The following is a 15867-nucleotide window of genomic DNA, read 5'->3' as shown; positions in this document are numbered from 1 at the left end:
GATTCTGTCCCGGTCGCCCCTCTTCCAGGCCAGCTCTCTGCTATGGCCAGGGAGTGCAGTGGAGGATGGCCCAGGTGCTTGGGCCCTGCACCCCATGGGAGACCAGGAAAAAGCACCTGGCTCCTGGCTCCTGCCAGGATCAGCGCGGTGCGCCGGCTGCAGCGGCGGCCATTGGAGGGTGAACCAACGGCAAAAGGAAGACCTTTCTCTCTGTCTCTCTCTCTCACTGTCCACTCTGCCTGTCAAAAAAAAAAAAAAAAATCTAATCTCTTAGCAATTTTCAAGAATACAACATGTTGCTATTAACAACAGTCACCAGGATACACAATAAATCTCTTGAAATTCTTCCTGTGTACATGAACTCCTGCATCTTTTAACTAACATCTCCTTAACTCCCCCAGTCAAACTCAACCCCACACCACTGTTCTCTTTTTAAAAGGATTTATTTATATATTTGAAAGTCAGAGTGAGAAAGAGAGAGACAGAGAGAGAGTTATCTTCCATCTACTGGTTCACTCCCTAGATGACCGCAATGGCCAGGGCTGGGACAGACCAAAACCAGAAGCCAGAAGCTTCATCTGGGTCTCCCACGCGGGTGGTATGGGCCCAAATACTTGAGCCATCTTCTGCTGCTTTTCCTAGGCCATTAGCAGAGAGCTGGATCAGAAGTAGAGCAGTTGGGGCACAATTCGGCGCCCATATGGGATGCCTGCATAGCAGGTGGTGGCTTTACCATGACATCAGCCCTCACATCAATGCTCTTGCAACCACTGGGAGAACAGGGTAGGCACGAATGTTAAGAAAAGCAGCCAATCTGGAAGAACAGAGAAGCCTCTAGGCAGGAAGCATTTGCTGGGCCAGTAGCCCAAGCACTGTCCAAAACTATGAGGCCATCTTCAGTGTCACTGGTCCCAAGACAGTCACGGACACAGGACCTGCGTGGCTCAGCGGCTTAGCCAGATCCAGTATCTCCAGTCCGTGGTGGTGAAGAAACTGGGCTACACGTTTACAGAGTCTGTGTTCTTTCCCCAGCCTCACTACTTGCCAGCAGTGTGAGCTCATATAAATGGATTGACCTCTCTTGATATCCTTTTTCCTGTCTACTAGAAGAATACAATAACATGGGCTGCCTAAAGTTGTGGTGAATATTGAGAACTTGAACTGACATACAAGCCTTAGCATTGTGTAGACTCGCTGCAATTGTTCAGTCAACACCTGTTGCTGGGAAAATGCAACTTACATGCCTGTGTCATCATTCCAACTTCCGCGTTGAAGGAGGTCATACGTGCAAAGCCCCAGGCCTTTGAGCTCCATAAAGTAAACCATGTAAATCCAAGTGGTGGATGGATGACAGTGGTGACAGGTGACAGTATGGGCCAAAGTTGTCACCATCCTCTTGATTCCTGGTGACATGGTAAGGCTGAAAGATTGAGCCCTTCCTAGAACTCAGAGGGGAAAATCAGGGAATAGCAGAGGACAAAGAGAAGAACATTTGTTAAGGCAAAGAGAGGAACTTTGTTATCAGTACATTTGTCATGACTATAATCAAATGCCTGAGACAGGCTAACTTCACAAAGGAAAACGGTTTACTTAGCTCATAGTTCAAGGGCACGGCACCAGCACCAACTCGGCTCTGGTGAAGGTGTCATGGAGGATGGAGCACGCGTGGGAGGAAGAGACCATTCCTTAAGACAGGAAGCCAGAGAGTAAATCAGGGATCAGGCTAAGGCTTTTATAACAACTCACTCTTGTAAGAACTCAGAAGTCACGTGAGAGCTATCCTACCTCCTTCTATAGGCAGGATCTCCCGTTACCTAAGGACCTCCCACCAGGCCTCACCTTTGAAACGTTCCATCACCTCTTACCATCACCACCCTGGGGACCAGCCTTCCTACATAAGCACCCTTGGGGAACAAACTACACCTAAATCACAGCCCTTGGTCAACAGAGCCAACAGTGCTGCTTATCCTGCAAACAAGGACATTTCGAGACAAGAGCTACTGGGAGCTGGCAGGAGAACGGACTGCTTAGGCCCGCCCACCATCTCCAAGCATCTTCCTTCGTGGGGAGCAGTGAGCGAGGCCACGGAGGGGTTGTGTGCAGACCCTGTGAGCAGCAGAAAAGAAGGAGCCCTTGATTCCAACACTGGCAATGCCTCTCCACTGCAGGCTTTGCAGCAGACAGCTGCACAGCTGAGGGTGAGGGCAGACCCGAGAGGCCCTGCAAGCCACGCCTCAGACTCATCACAAAGATAGCCGGCTCCTGCCGCCATGGTCCAGGCCAGCAATTTTCCTCAGACTTGAAGATGGATGGTCTGCCTCCAGCCACAGAAGAAAAGGAGGTGATGTGGACAGGGGGAGCATTTATAAGACACACACATACACACACACACACACTAAAACCACACGCAGAGGAAGACCCATAAACAAGATGACCAGAGGCACACGAACACAATTACACAAACCTCTGCTGGCATAGAGGACCACAAAGACGTACAGAGAGACATCACAGTTAAACAGAGAGACAGACAGACAGCAACAGGCCATGCGATAGCAAGTCCACAGAGAAACACGTAAAGACACGCGGGAACTGCTTATGACACAAATGTACACAATGCATAAAGGCACAGTAAGAAACGAAGACGCAGATATGCACACACCTAAAGATACACATATGTGTGTGTGCACATGTGCATGGACGCACGCGCGCACACACACACCCCACGGTGCATTGATTGCAAGCTACACTTCAACTAGAAATCCTCATGAAAAGATAAGGGCCTACGGTTTCTAAGTTCCCAGCGTTCACAGAGGTCCAGAGAGCAGGCGCCCTCCCCAGCACGGATCCTGTGTGGATCCAATGCAGTGTGCTCTGCACATAAGCAGTTCTGATTTAGATGATAGATAGAAACCATTTATACAGTTAAACACGGTAGGGGTCTAAACGCTGTTCCCTGCAGAACACCAGATGTGAATAGATGAACATTTGATTGTCCTCACGCCTGTTTCTGACAAGCTAACAGATAAGAAACCATCCCACTGAATTCCCAGAAAACTGGAGACCACAAATGCAGAGAGAAACATGCAGGAAGAGCAAGGAGGTATGAAGGCAGCTTTCTAAATATTAAAGAGATGGCAGCTGGCCACGCTCCCCTCAGCACACTTTGTAGGCGGGATATCACTTTACCACGAAGATGAATGAGCAGGGCCTTCCTGGGGAGTTTTCAGACCCTGGAACATCTGGGAATGACCCCATGCAGGCATCCAACAGGCATCCTGTGTACTTGTGGATGGTGGGGTACGCGGGGCTGTGGGGCAGCCGCCGCCTAAAACCAGCTCCTCCTTAGCGTTGGCTGAAGTGCCACTGTTAAATACAACCCATTCAGGGAAGGTTCCAGAGTCTCCCAAAATTCTTTACTGGAATATAAATAACACACCTAGGAAGATGCCCACGTGCATCGTCCAAGTGTCAGACCTGGGAGCGAACCTTCACCTTGAATCAAAACCTCATTCGGCACCAGCAAGCCCACCAAGACGCCAGGCGCACCCAGCACCAGGGCAGGGACGGTGATAAGGACGAGCAGGGTGGGGAGGAAGACAGCGAAACGCCTCCACCCAGAGCAGCAACACCCTGGTGTCGGGGAACCATAACAGCACCCACGTGGCCATCTCCCGGAGCCTGAAAGAGAGCCTGGGCCCCGGGCGGGAAGGAGATGGGCGTGGGCCGGGTGCCCGAGCCCGGCCGGGGCTACCCCCAGAGAGCAGGTGTTTCCGGGGTACGCGGGCCCCCAGAGCCCAGGGTCCCTGCTGCACGCAGCCCGGCCCGCCCTTCCGTCCCCCTCTGCGCACACATACACACACACACACACACACACACACACCCAGGCCAGCAGGGCACAGCACCCGAACCTGCTGTCCACGTCGGCCAAGGGCCGGAGCTCACACCTGGTCCTGGACGTTGGCCACGGCTCCCGCCAATGCAGGCAGAGTCCAGCTTCAGCCCCGGGCGCCGCCCCACTCTGTCCACTTCAGAAATGGTTCCGGGTCAAGTGTCCAGGCATCCTCAGGCCACCTGCTGCCCGGAAGACAGGCCTGGGCGTCCTGCATCCGACTTCCCGCGCTCTCCCCTGTGGCGTGTGTGCTGTTGGTGGTAGTAATAGTAGTACTAGCATTAGTACTAGTAATAGTAGTAGTACTAGTACTAGTAGTAGTATTTGTAGTCAGTTTGCCGCTCTCTGCACTCAGCACAAACAAGCGGGCACTACTTGTCCTGGGAGACCTGCAGTGCCCCCGCCCCGCCCCAGGACCCCCATACCGCGGGCCTGAAGCTGTCGCCAGCACCCTCGGGGCCGACTCTTACACCGCACTTTCTTCCCTGGCCGCAGACGCCGGCTTCGAGAGGGCAGCCCGCCGCCCGCCCCCTGGAGCACGGTGCCCACCCCCGACCCCGGTCTCCCTGCCCAGCGCGGCCCAGGCTTTGCGCACCTGTGCTACCGTCACGGGCCGGCCAAGCGCGCACACACTACCACGGCTGATAAAGCCGCACGCGCAAGGGTCCAGATGGGACAGCCGGACGGACGGTCCGCTTCCGGGTGCGCGGAGATCACGTGCCCGGTGCAGCTAGGCAGCCTGTGCAGGCCAAAGCAATCGATCCTGCTGCGCCTGGCCCGAGGCCGCGGCCCCTGCGCTTGCTCGGGCCCGGGAGCCCCCTGCCACCCTCCCCGGTTCCGCGTGGGCCATGCACGCGGAGACACGCGTGCCCCTGTCCTCCACGCACTCAGCCGCATCTGTCTGGCGGCGGGAACCCCACTGCCCCGACCCTGAGGACGGCGGACATGTCTGAGAGCGCGGAAGATGGCGGCCCGGCCTGCGGAGGCCAGCAAGGTGAGGTGCCCCTGGCTGCGACCTGTGACGGGGAGGAGTGAGCGTGTTTCGGCCCGGACTCTGACGTCCTGTAGAGACGAATGCAAAAAACAAGTCGCAGCCGATGACCCCCTTGGTGTGCTTAGGCGAAACCAGTCCGTGCAGCCCTGGTGGTTTTTCTATGTGATTTTCGTGATTATTTGGGGTTCCTTGTGTTTTATGTCGCTCTGCGACGCTCCACGGGAAAGGAGCCGTGACCAGCGCGCCGCGGTGAGGTGGAGCAGGGATCAGCTCCCCGCACAGCCGCCCGCTCTAACTGTGGAGTTAACCGTGTCTCCCCCATCTGTCTCTCCCCGCCCCCGTGGTCTGGAAGGTCTTGCCACGTTGTGTGAGTGAGGGTGAGAGATGTGTTACTGGTTCGTTGTTCTCGTCCCTCCCTCAGTCTTCAGCTGTGAAACTGGTGATTTGTGTAAACGCTGGGTGAATCGGAGCCTCCTTCGCATGTCCAGCTCATTTGTTTCCATACATTTTGTTTGATTCTCTCCTCTTTTACAGCCAATAGGAAGGCCTGTTGCAAAGATACATACTGCTTGACTCCTCCTCTTTGAAGTTTCTTGAGTAGTCGGATGGATAGCCGCAGGAAGTATAACAGTGGTTGCAAAAAGCTAGGGGTGGGAGACGAGTTATTTCCTAGTGGATGCAGAGTTTCCGTGTGGACAGGTGGAAAACTTTCAGAGATGGGTGATGGTTTCAGCACACAGTGAATATGCTTCATGCCACAGAACTGTACACTTAAAACAGTTACACACAAAGGCTTAGGTTATTTCACCACAATAAAATGTGTGTACGTGCAGGTGCCTACACTGTCAGCCCTCCACATTCACAGACGTGGCATCATGGAGTCAGCCAATCAGATCAAAAATGAGTCCGGCCTGCAGTGGTGGTGTCTGTACTGAACACATACAGGCTTGTTTTCTCATTATTTCCTCATTATTATTATTTTTTCCTCATTATTATTCCTCACAATTATTAAAAGTGTGTTAGGTAATAGAAACAATCTAGAGATGATTTAAAATACACCATCTTATCCATGAGGCTTCAGCATCTGCGTGTTTCCATGGAGGTCCTGCAGCAAACTCCCCAAAGATAACAAGCGATGACTGTGCCCACACCTGTTTCTGACAAGCAAGGAAACCATTCCAGTGAATGCCCATTGTAAGTATTCACACACACACACACTGCATACGTAAAATGTATATATGCTTATTGATCATTGCATGAAACTACTCCTATCAATGGCACCAAAAAAGTGTTGTGCAGCCAGAAGAAAGCAAGATCTCCTGTGAGGAAAAGAAAGACGTCTTAGAAATGTATCACCGAGAAACACCCCATGACCGAAGACGTCTGAGCATCTACTGTGCCACATTGAGCTCTCCTCCTCTAAGCTGGACTGTCCAATGTCCCAGTACCTACCGGTGTTCCCCACCTGAGCACAGTGACTGAACCCATAAGTAGCACCCCTCTGATCCCATTCTTCCCTCCCAACAAGATCAGAAACTAAGAGGACGGAACAGAAGACAGTGATCAAACCAAAATAGTCTAAACATTTTAAAAGCATAAAAAAAATAGCAAACATCTAAATAGAACACTCCCAAGACATTGGCAAAGATAACAATTTTTGGATAAGACCCCAAAAGCACAGGAAATAAAAGAAAAAAAATAGATAGGATTATCTCAAACTAAGAAGCTTCTGAGCAGAGTGAAGAGACAAACATAATGGGAGAAAATATTTGCAAACTATCATCTATAAAGGATCGATATCCAGAATATATAAGGAGCTTAAGAAACTCAACAACAGCAAAACAGACAGTACAGATTAAAAAAAATAGGTGAAGAATCTAAGTAAAAATTTTTCAAAAAAAGAAAAATACAAATGGCCAAGAAACACATGGAAAAATGCTCAGGATCCCAAGCCATCAGGGAAATGCAAATAAAAACCATAATGGGTATCATCTCTCTCCAGTTAGAGTGGCTATTACCAAAGAGTCCAAAATAACAAATGTTGTAGAGAAAAGAGAACCTTAATACACTTTTGGTGGGAATAAAAATTGGTGCAGCCATTATGGAGGACAGTATGGCAATTCCTCAAAACTAGAAATGGATCTACCCTATGACCCAGCTATCCCACTTTGTCCAAAGTAAATAAAGTCATATAAAAAGAGATACCAACACTTCCATGTTTATTACAGCATAATTCACAATAGATAAGATATGGAATCCGTCGAGGTGTCCATTGATGGACAATTGGATAAAGAAAATGTGGTGTATATACACAATGGAACATTAGTCATAAAAAAGAATGAAATCCTGACATTAGTGACAATGGATGGAATTGGATATCATTATGCTAAATGAAATAAGCAAGATACATGTTTTCTCTCATAGGTACAAATTTGTACATATATATAAAATTCATACTTATGTATATGGAGAGAAAATATGTGAATGCCTTATTGTTTGCTACATAGATATTTAAATTTTTGTTGTCACTAAATTATACCTCTTACATAATAGTATACTTTTACTTTCCTTATTTTATAATTTTTCCATGGATCTACATTGTAAAATATTAATATATATTCCTCTGCTTTAAAAAAATAGTACATATGAGTGTATATATAAGTTTACATGTGAGGCAAATATGGCAAAAATGTTTAAAAAAGTTAAATATCTATGTGATCATTGAAGCCTACTTTGTACTTTTCTAGATTATTTGAAATAGTTTAATATAAAAAGGGCCTGGTGTTGTGGAGCAGCAGGTTAACCTCCCACTTGCAACACCTGCATCCCATATCAGAGAGCTGGTTCAAGTCTGAAGTCCCTGCTTCCAATCAGGATTCCTGTTAATGTGCCTGGGAAGGCAGGAAACAATGGCCCAAGTACATGGACACCTGCCTCCCTGAATGGGAGACCTGGATGGAGTCACTGGCTCCTGGCTTCAGCCTGGCCAGACATGATTGTTGTGGCCACTTGAAGAGTGAACCAGTGGATAGAGAATTGATCTCTCTCCCTCCCTCCCCTGATCTTTCTCTGTCATTCTGCCTTTCAAGTAAATAAATCTTTAAAAAAGAAATGACAAAATTTAAAATTTTTTAAATAAAACCAAAAACATAACCAAAAAATGGCTGATGCACTATTTATCTTTTTGCACATAGTATGTATTTTGCATTTATTATGCACACACTCAACAGCTACATGAATTCTTTTTTTTTAAAGATTTTATTTATTTATTTATTTGAGAGGTAGAGTTACAGACAGTGAGAGGGAGAGACAGAGAAAGGTCTTCCTTCTGTTGGTTCACTCCCCAAATGGCCGCAACAGCCGGAGCTGTGCCAATCTGAAGACAGGAGCCAGGTGCTTCTTGCTGGTCTCCCATGCGGGTACAGGGGCCCAAGCACTTGGGCCATCCTCCACTGCCTTCCCGGGCCACAGCAAAGAGCTGGACTGGAAGAGGAGCAGCTGGGACTAGAACCGGTGCCCATATGGGATGCCAGCACCACAGGTGGAGGATTAACCTATTGTACCGCTGCACTGGCCCCTACATGAATTCTTATTTCCATTTTTCAGATAAGGAGACCAGAGCAGAAGCAATATTTAAAAATTTCTCCCAGTCACATAGCAGACAAGTGGCAGATTCAGGATTCAAATACTAGAATGTCCACTTGCAAAACTCCCAAGTCCATGTTCCTCACCAGCTATATGGACACCCACTGGGAGGTAATATTCTAGGAGATGCTTCCATTATTTTTACAAGTCTAAACAGTTATACACTGATGTAGATAAAGCAACTCAAGCCACCTACAAAATCAATGTTATTTGCTTTGTGTTAGAATTTTGTCTGGGTCTCATCCAGGAGAAACTGTGTGGCCTTCCCAGAGGCTGTGAGGGGCTACTGGCAGGAAGTGGGTAGAAGCTATGGAAGCTGCTGGATGTCCTACAGTGCACAGGGCCACCCCCACCACAAAGGGTGGGCTGGCACCAAATACCAATAGTACAAAGGATGTGAAACCCTGAATTCTATCAACTGTATCAGAAGAGTGGTATAACTTCCACCCCCACCCCTGCCTTCACCTTCCCTCCTCGTCTCCTTCCTAATTCACCTGCTCACTCATTCACCCTTGAAGAAAAATACCTACCCCTGCTGGTTCACGGAACATTTATTTAGGAGTTGCCGTGTTCTAAGAGTTCATTGGAGCTTTAGATTGAATGTACGCAGAATGAGCATGCAGGAAATGACTGTTGATAAGAAAACCCATATTTGATGGGAAAATCAATTATTTAAAAAAACATGGATTGGTAGGCAGTTTCCTACACCAGGTACATTATGCAGAAATCATAATGATAATCGTTCTGTTTTAAAGGTGCCTATTAGCATCTGTGAACTCAGTAAGTCTTATCAGATTGGCTGGGACACCTACAACTTCAATTTCATACCTTCCTATATAGAACCGAAGGCATTTTTGCCAAGAAAAGGACTACATTGCTCCTTTTGACAGTATCCAAAATCAGGAACAAGGAACGTAGTTTACATGTTTGTCCAAAGCATTCCACACCAGCCGCCACCTCCCCCCAGAAAAGAGTCTGTCTTTTCTTGCTCCCTCCCCTCCTTTTTTCTTCTTCCTTCTTTCCTTTCCTTTCAGGAGCCCAGGTTAAACCTATCTAGCTTGATTGAATCATGGAAGTGGAGCAGCGAGGTGTCACTATGGAATATCTCACCTGCTGGCATTCATAACACATCTTGTATCATCCCCTCTTCCTCCATGTGGACGAGATCCACAGCTTGCTTCTAACCCACAGAGTGTGGTGAAGTGTCGGGCTGTCTCTACTGTGACTCTGTTCCATTACAAAGGCTCCATCTTGCTAACACTCAGCAGAAATTCTTCTTTCTCACTGGAGTAAGCAGCCATGTTGGAGAAGTTCATGTGTCACACACTGCAGGATTAGGAGCCATGGGCAGCCTCTGGCCCAGAGTCCACAGCGACCAATATAAGCTACAATCACAAGGAACTGAGTGCTGTCAACAACCACAACAACACCCTTCCCCAATTGAGCCTCCAGATGGAAACCCAACCCTGGCTGATAACTGGGTTACAGCCTACTGGAGTCCTGGACTGTACCTGCCCCACGTCCCCAGAAAGCAGGAGATAATAAATGTGAATTGCCAGGTCCACGTTGTGAGCATTTCTTAGGCTGCAACAGAAAACTAATACAGGCTAACTGTGTTAGTAAAGTACTTGTTTATGCCCTGAAATTCCTCCAGTTAACACAGAATCTTCCAGAAACAGGGCTATTTTCCTCCACTCTGAACCCGGCGAGATGAGCAGTTGTGGAAGCACCATCCTGTCCGGGCAGCCCTAGATTTATGAGCAGCTCTCGCTTCCATTAGGTTGCAGGAAGGGGCCGGGGTGTCTCTGCTCCTGTTTAGGAGCCCATCTGTTTCCATTCCTTGTCAGCAGTTTGCATAAGTGAGTGGTTTTATTTCTTGCAAGAGAGGAGGGAAAACGCACGAGTTACCCCAGCAGTGAAAGATTTGTCAAATAAAGCTTTTAATAATGGGGCTGTTTGACAGTTTTATAGTTCTTCAACTTCTCGACCATTTGAAGGTGGTAGGTTTTCAATAAAAATTAAGTCCTTTTCCAAGAGAAACTCGGTCCCCTGTTATTTTAAAACAACTAGTCCAGGGTACACTGCAGCGCCTTAATTCCACTACCGAAAGTAAATCTCCCTCCTTTTCCATATTAATAACTCAGGCAATCCATCAGTCCAAGACGGACTGTGAGCTTTTTGCACCAGTATATCCAGGTGGCCTGATGAACCACATCTGTAACTAGAGTTGCCGAGTGATCATTACGCTGTTCCTGAAAATAAATGGCCCAGCCTTCTCTGCAGCTTACTAAAGAGTGCCAGGGAAGGGCCAGCATTCTGGACTTCACTCTTTAGTCTCCTTGGATTCCTCAAAATTACTTCTGGGTCAAAGGAAGCAGCTCAGAGCTGCGACCCTTATAGGGGAGGCGGTTTGTTGGGAAGGAAGGAGTTTAGAGTCTGGAGTCCTAGCTTCTAGAGCGAGCGCCATCACTTCCTAATTATATGGCCATGGCTTTGTTGCCTGACTTCCTGGAGACTGTTACTTTCTTCTTCTGTCAACAGAAGAGCCTGGATAGCAAGATGAAACCAAGATGAATTCTGAGATTGATTCCTGGCTCTGTAATCTACTGGTGTGATCGAGGATCTTGATGTATCCCCCTGTGAAAGCTGGGGGCTAGCTTTAGGGGCCCATCTGTTTCCATTCCTTGTCAGCAGTTTGCAGACTCTTTTTTTTAAGATTTAATTTATTTATTTGAAGGAGTTACAGAGAGAGCTAGAGGCTGAGAGAGAGAGAGAGAGAGGTCTTCCATCCACTGGTTCACTCCCCAAATGACCACGGTGGCCAGAGCTGAGCTGATCTGGAGACAAGAGCCAGGAAGTTCTTCCAGCTGTCCCATGCAGGTGCAGGGGCGCAAACATTTGGGCCATTTTCTACTGCATTCCCAGCGCATAGCAGAGAGCTGGATTGGAAGTGGAGCACCTAGGACTTGAACTGGCGTCTATATGGGATGCCGGCACCATAGGCCAGGGTCTTAACCTGCTGCACCACAGCTTCGAGCAGTCCTTAACGGCTCACAGAAGTTCTCTTCTGTAAAGTGCTTAGCCAAGTTCTCTAGCTGTTCCATTACTAGTACCCTCATCCTTATTGAGTATGTAATTATCATCACATTCAAGGAAAATTTTAGTAAACCCAGGAATCACAAATTCTTATGAAGTCTAGTATAGTTTATATTGTGTGAAAGTGAATTTTCAGTGCCATTCCTGAGTATCAGGCATTCTTTGAAACACATGGCCCTTTCTCCTCTCTTCCCTACCTCAGTCACCTGCTTCTCTTGGACAGCCCCACCCCCACCCCCAGCTCCCTGCTGTCTGCTGCGGAGTTAACTCTGCCCAGGGTCTCTGTCCTGGTAGAAGAGCCTGCTTGGAACAATATGGCTGCATTACGATCACCCTCTGTCTTTTCTTCCTGGAATTTAATTGGATTTTCCTCTTCCCTTTGTTAGTCGAAATCACATCATAAAAATCTCCCCGAGTGCAATCACTTTTCATCGGCTCCATTTCAACGGGTGTCATGATGAGGCTTGATAGAAAAGGGGCTCTCTACCATCCTGCACAGGAAATAAATATTTGACTTGCAACCGAGACTTTATTTATGAAATGGATTAACTCGTACCACTCCCTGAAGGGGAACTGAAGGAGAGGTCTCCAGCTCCCTCTTTATCGTGGAGGTCAATTCATCAGTTGTTTTCACACAGGAATCCTACACTTGAAATTGTTTTGGGAATCCAGCAGGGCAGCTTCATAAAGCACAGTCCATAAAATCACCTAAATCAGAACCTCCTGGCACAGCTGATAAAAATTCAGACTCCTACACCCAACCTCAGGCCTGTGGAGTCCAATCTCTGGTGGATCCCACCTGAGAGTCTGTAATTTCTAAAGCGAGGCAGCGGTGCTCAGCTTTTAGTGTGATCTGTTAAGATGCTGGGAGGAGGAGCAGAGAGAGGATATCCCAAAGTAGACAGCTCCTGGATGCAGTGAGAAAGAGGAAGCACTTGGTATCCCCGCGCACCCTTGGGTTCCAACAGGGAACGCAGACGTGAGGACTCGTCTGCACCCCCACAGGAAGCGCCTCTTCATGGAATTTCACACTTACTTCTCTCCTGGACACATGATGCTCCAAACCCTATGGCTTGAAGGTGAATTTTTTAAAGAATGTTTTCTTGTTGTGAAAAGGTTAGTTGAGCTTCTCAAAAGTTGGACACCAGAACCCAGGGAGAGGATTTAGTGGCTTGCATTTTTTTTTAAGATACAGATATAGATAGATAGGTGAGTGATAGATGGGTACGTAGGCAGGAATTTAATCTGCATCTCCCCCGTGGATGGCAAGAATCCAACTACTGTCTCCAAGCATGCTCATTAGCAGGAAGCCAGAATCAGGAGCAGAGCTTAGGCTAGAGCCCAGGTACTCTGATTGGGGACGTGGATGTCCCAGGCGGTGACACAGTTCCAATACCAGCCACGAGCCACAGTCTATTTTAAATTCAGCTGATTAGCTTTGTTTCATCCCCAGTCGCAATTCCTCTTTGCCGTATAAGGTAATATATTCACAGGCTCCAGGGACTCAGATATGAGCATCTTCAGGGACCATTATTCTGCCTACCACACTACTTATTTTTTCCATCCATAAGCATGCAAGTGGGATGCAGCCACAAAACCTTTAGCATCTTTGTCATCACCATTTTTTAATGAATTTAGGAACTAGGTACCAGATAGCTCTTTGTCCCTGATGTGGGCCCAGGTAGCAGTGTAAGATGGAGATTAGTGGGCAAGACCTTTGTCAGGGGTGCCCTGGGGGGCAGCATCTGCTGAGAGGTGGGGAAGGAGACTGAATTTGGGGGGAAAGAAACAGGCAGCTATGATACAGGCCTTCGAAGGGAGCCGGGATGCTGCTTGGTGTCATCCCAAGCTGGGGTGCGGTGCCCAGCCTGCATTGGCTTGCACAGGCGAGTTGCTGAATGAAGGTGCCTGGGCAGAGAGTGCCACTTTGTGTTTTCAGCTGAGAACATCCTCAAAGAGGCTGACAGCTGAGTCACCTTGGACTACACTGGCAGCAGGTCCCAGAGCAGGTGTCTCACAGCAACCACACATCCCATGAAAAGGCAGAATGCGTTTCAATTAATGCTGAGTGCCAAACATTGCACCAGCTCTCTCCTTAACGAGGCCTCTGGCCCTCTCTCATCAGCCTTTTTGCTGCTGTCCCTGGCCCTTGCTGGCACTTTGGCTTTGCTGCCCCACTGTTTCTGAGCACAACAAACACTTTGCTACCAGTTCAGCTCCTTTGTCACTTTTCAAATGCCAGCCACATCTCAGGGTTCCTTCTTCCTCTGGATTTTCCTCCCTTCTCTGCCTGATCCCCTTCTACCTTTTGTAATGGAAACACTGATTATCGCACTCGGTTCCTTTTTAAAAATTTTTTTCCAGCTTACACTGAAAGCATGACCTGCCTTTTCCAAAGCAAAAGAGACAGCTTTGAACCACCGCCGACATAGGTTAAGCTCTGCTAAACTCCATGACATGAGGATTATAAATTAAAGGTCAATCTGTGCCTTCACATGCTGCTATTGAAAGAAAAACCTGAAATGTACTAAATTCAGATGAATCGGAATCTTATGTCAAGGCTACAGAAGAAACACCAGTGTTGGAATAAAGATCTGTTTCCAAGAGTGTATTTGGAGAGAGCCTGGCCCTGGTGATTCATCCCAGAGTCTCCTTAAGCAGACTTTTTTTTTTCATCCTTCCACCTGCAACACAGATGGTCATCAGAGGGCCCTACTCCCACTCCTCCTCACAGGCTCCTGGCTCAATCCTGTGGCAGGAAAGCTCTGGGAGGTTTTGCAAAGCTTCAACAAGGATTGACTTTCCATCTCCCTACCGCAGCAATACTCGGAGTGACAAAGGACCGCCCCCCCCCCCCCGCCCCAGGTCAACAGCCAAAAGTGAGTGCGGCCCTGTTAGCACCAGACAACACTAACAAGGGACTTGGCTCTGCCAGGGCCAGAGACAATCTGCCACCCCAGGTCAAGCTGCTGGACTGAAATGTAGCATAGACCCGGCCAGGCACCCAGGAATCTCAGTGAGTCCCATTTGCATCTCATGAAACACCAGTCATGCTCACTCCCTCATTTTGACTTTTCCACAATCCCATTAGGCAGGTGGAGCGGGGATTGTTACTTGTATAACAGTTTTATTTGGTTCTTTATGCAAGACAACATGCATGCCATACTGCCATGCAGTACTCCTGCTGTTGCAGAAGGAATGCAGACACACATAGATCAAAAGAACCAGGTCTGCCCAAGAGGCAACCACAGCACAGCCAGCATGCAGAGGCAGTGCAGAGCCACCGTCCCCTCTCCCCGGGGTTTCCTCCTAGCCCTGAGCATCCCCCTGTCATGAAATCAAAATCCCGCTGTTCTCGGTCTCTCTCCACCTTACACATCTCGCCGTTTCTCCTGGTGAGTGCTTTCATTCCACCTGTGCATTGGTGCAGAAAGTGGTGTGGTTCCTGGAAACCAAAGCAAACAAAATTCATTTTGCCTGGCTCCACACTTCTTTCTCCGTCCTGGAAGACAGCTTTGCCGCTGGGTCTGAGACCAGCAAGTTCCATGTGCCCACACCCAGAACTGAGTAAATGCAGTCTCTGCCTTGTGAAATCTGATCACCTCTGCTAGGATAATGTCAGTGGGCTGTCGTGTCAGGACCCCACCCACCAGCGGCAAGACCAGAGAGGAACAAAGCCCTGCAGCTCTACTTACATTTACTGTTGAAAATGTGGAAGATGCAGAAAAGCAGGAAAAATCTCAATAATCTCACCCATCAGTGATCATCACCATCAGCATTTCAGTGTGGTTCCTTCTCATCAAAACAGTGTATAAACGCAATAGAAACTGCACCATGGACAAATTTTTATCCTCCTTTTCGTCACTTAATTCTTGGCCATAAGCATTTCCCCCATACCATTAAACATCATTAAACATCCTTTGAAAATGTGACTTTTTAATGATCATAATATTCCACTGTCTGGAGAGGCAATAATTTATTACAATTAGGGTGTCGCCCAAGACTGCATTTACATTCTATGTAAGTGGTGCCCCCTGGAGTTGTGCAACAAGGGGGCCTATTAATTATTGGCCATTATAAGTAACCTCTGCCATTTTCACTTGTTGAGAAACTGAAGCTAAGGTAGCCTTACTTAATTCCAGGGAGCAATATAGTCATCCCTTGATATCCACTGGAAATTGGGTCCAGACCCACCCCAGGGACATCAGAATCTGCAGGTGCTCAAGTCCTTTATATAAATGTA

The 15867-nt window shown here is 47.9% G+C and overlaps 2 long non-coding RNA genes across 5 annotated transcripts in view; one reads left to right on the top strand and one right to left on the bottom strand.

The window, feature by feature from the left end:
- LOC103348543 (uncharacterized) overlaps nucleotides 1-4636 on the bottom strand; it is a 70880-nt gene extending 66244 nt beyond the window's left edge. Inside the window, exons 1-4 of one of the 4 annotated variants that reach the window (XR_016226092.1) lie at nucleotides 4485-4636; nucleotides 3945-4140; nucleotides 1591-1685; nucleotides 1241-1445 (exon numbers count right to left, since the gene is read on the bottom strand). This is a non-coding gene — a long non-coding RNA (uncharacterized LOC103348543). The remainder of the gene's footprint in view (nucleotides 1-1240; nucleotides 1446-1590; nucleotides 1686-3944; nucleotides 4141-4484) is intronic. The other 3 variants (XR_016226093.1, XR_016226094.1, XR_016226091.1) reach the window with 3 other exon arrangements.
- A 119-nt stretch (nucleotides 4637-4755) lies between these two features.
- LOC108176777 (uncharacterized) overlaps nucleotides 4756-15867 on the top strand; it is a 99304-nt gene continuing 88192 nt past the window's right edge. Inside the window, exon 1 of the long non-coding RNA XR_016226096.1 lies at nucleotides 4756-4883. This is a non-coding gene — a long non-coding RNA (uncharacterized LOC108176777). The remainder of the gene's footprint in view (nucleotides 4884-15867) is intronic.

The sequence above is a fragment of the Oryctolagus cuniculus genome, chromosome 19, assembly GCF_051225735.1.
Source record: "Oryctolagus cuniculus isolate XC-2025 breed Fujian yellow rabbit chromosome 19, ASM5122573v1, whole genome shotgun sequence".
Lineage (NCBI taxonomy): Eukaryota > Metazoa > Chordata > Mammalia > Lagomorpha > Leporidae > Oryctolagus > Oryctolagus cuniculus.
This window is presented reverse-complemented; position numbering and strand designations above follow the sequence as displayed.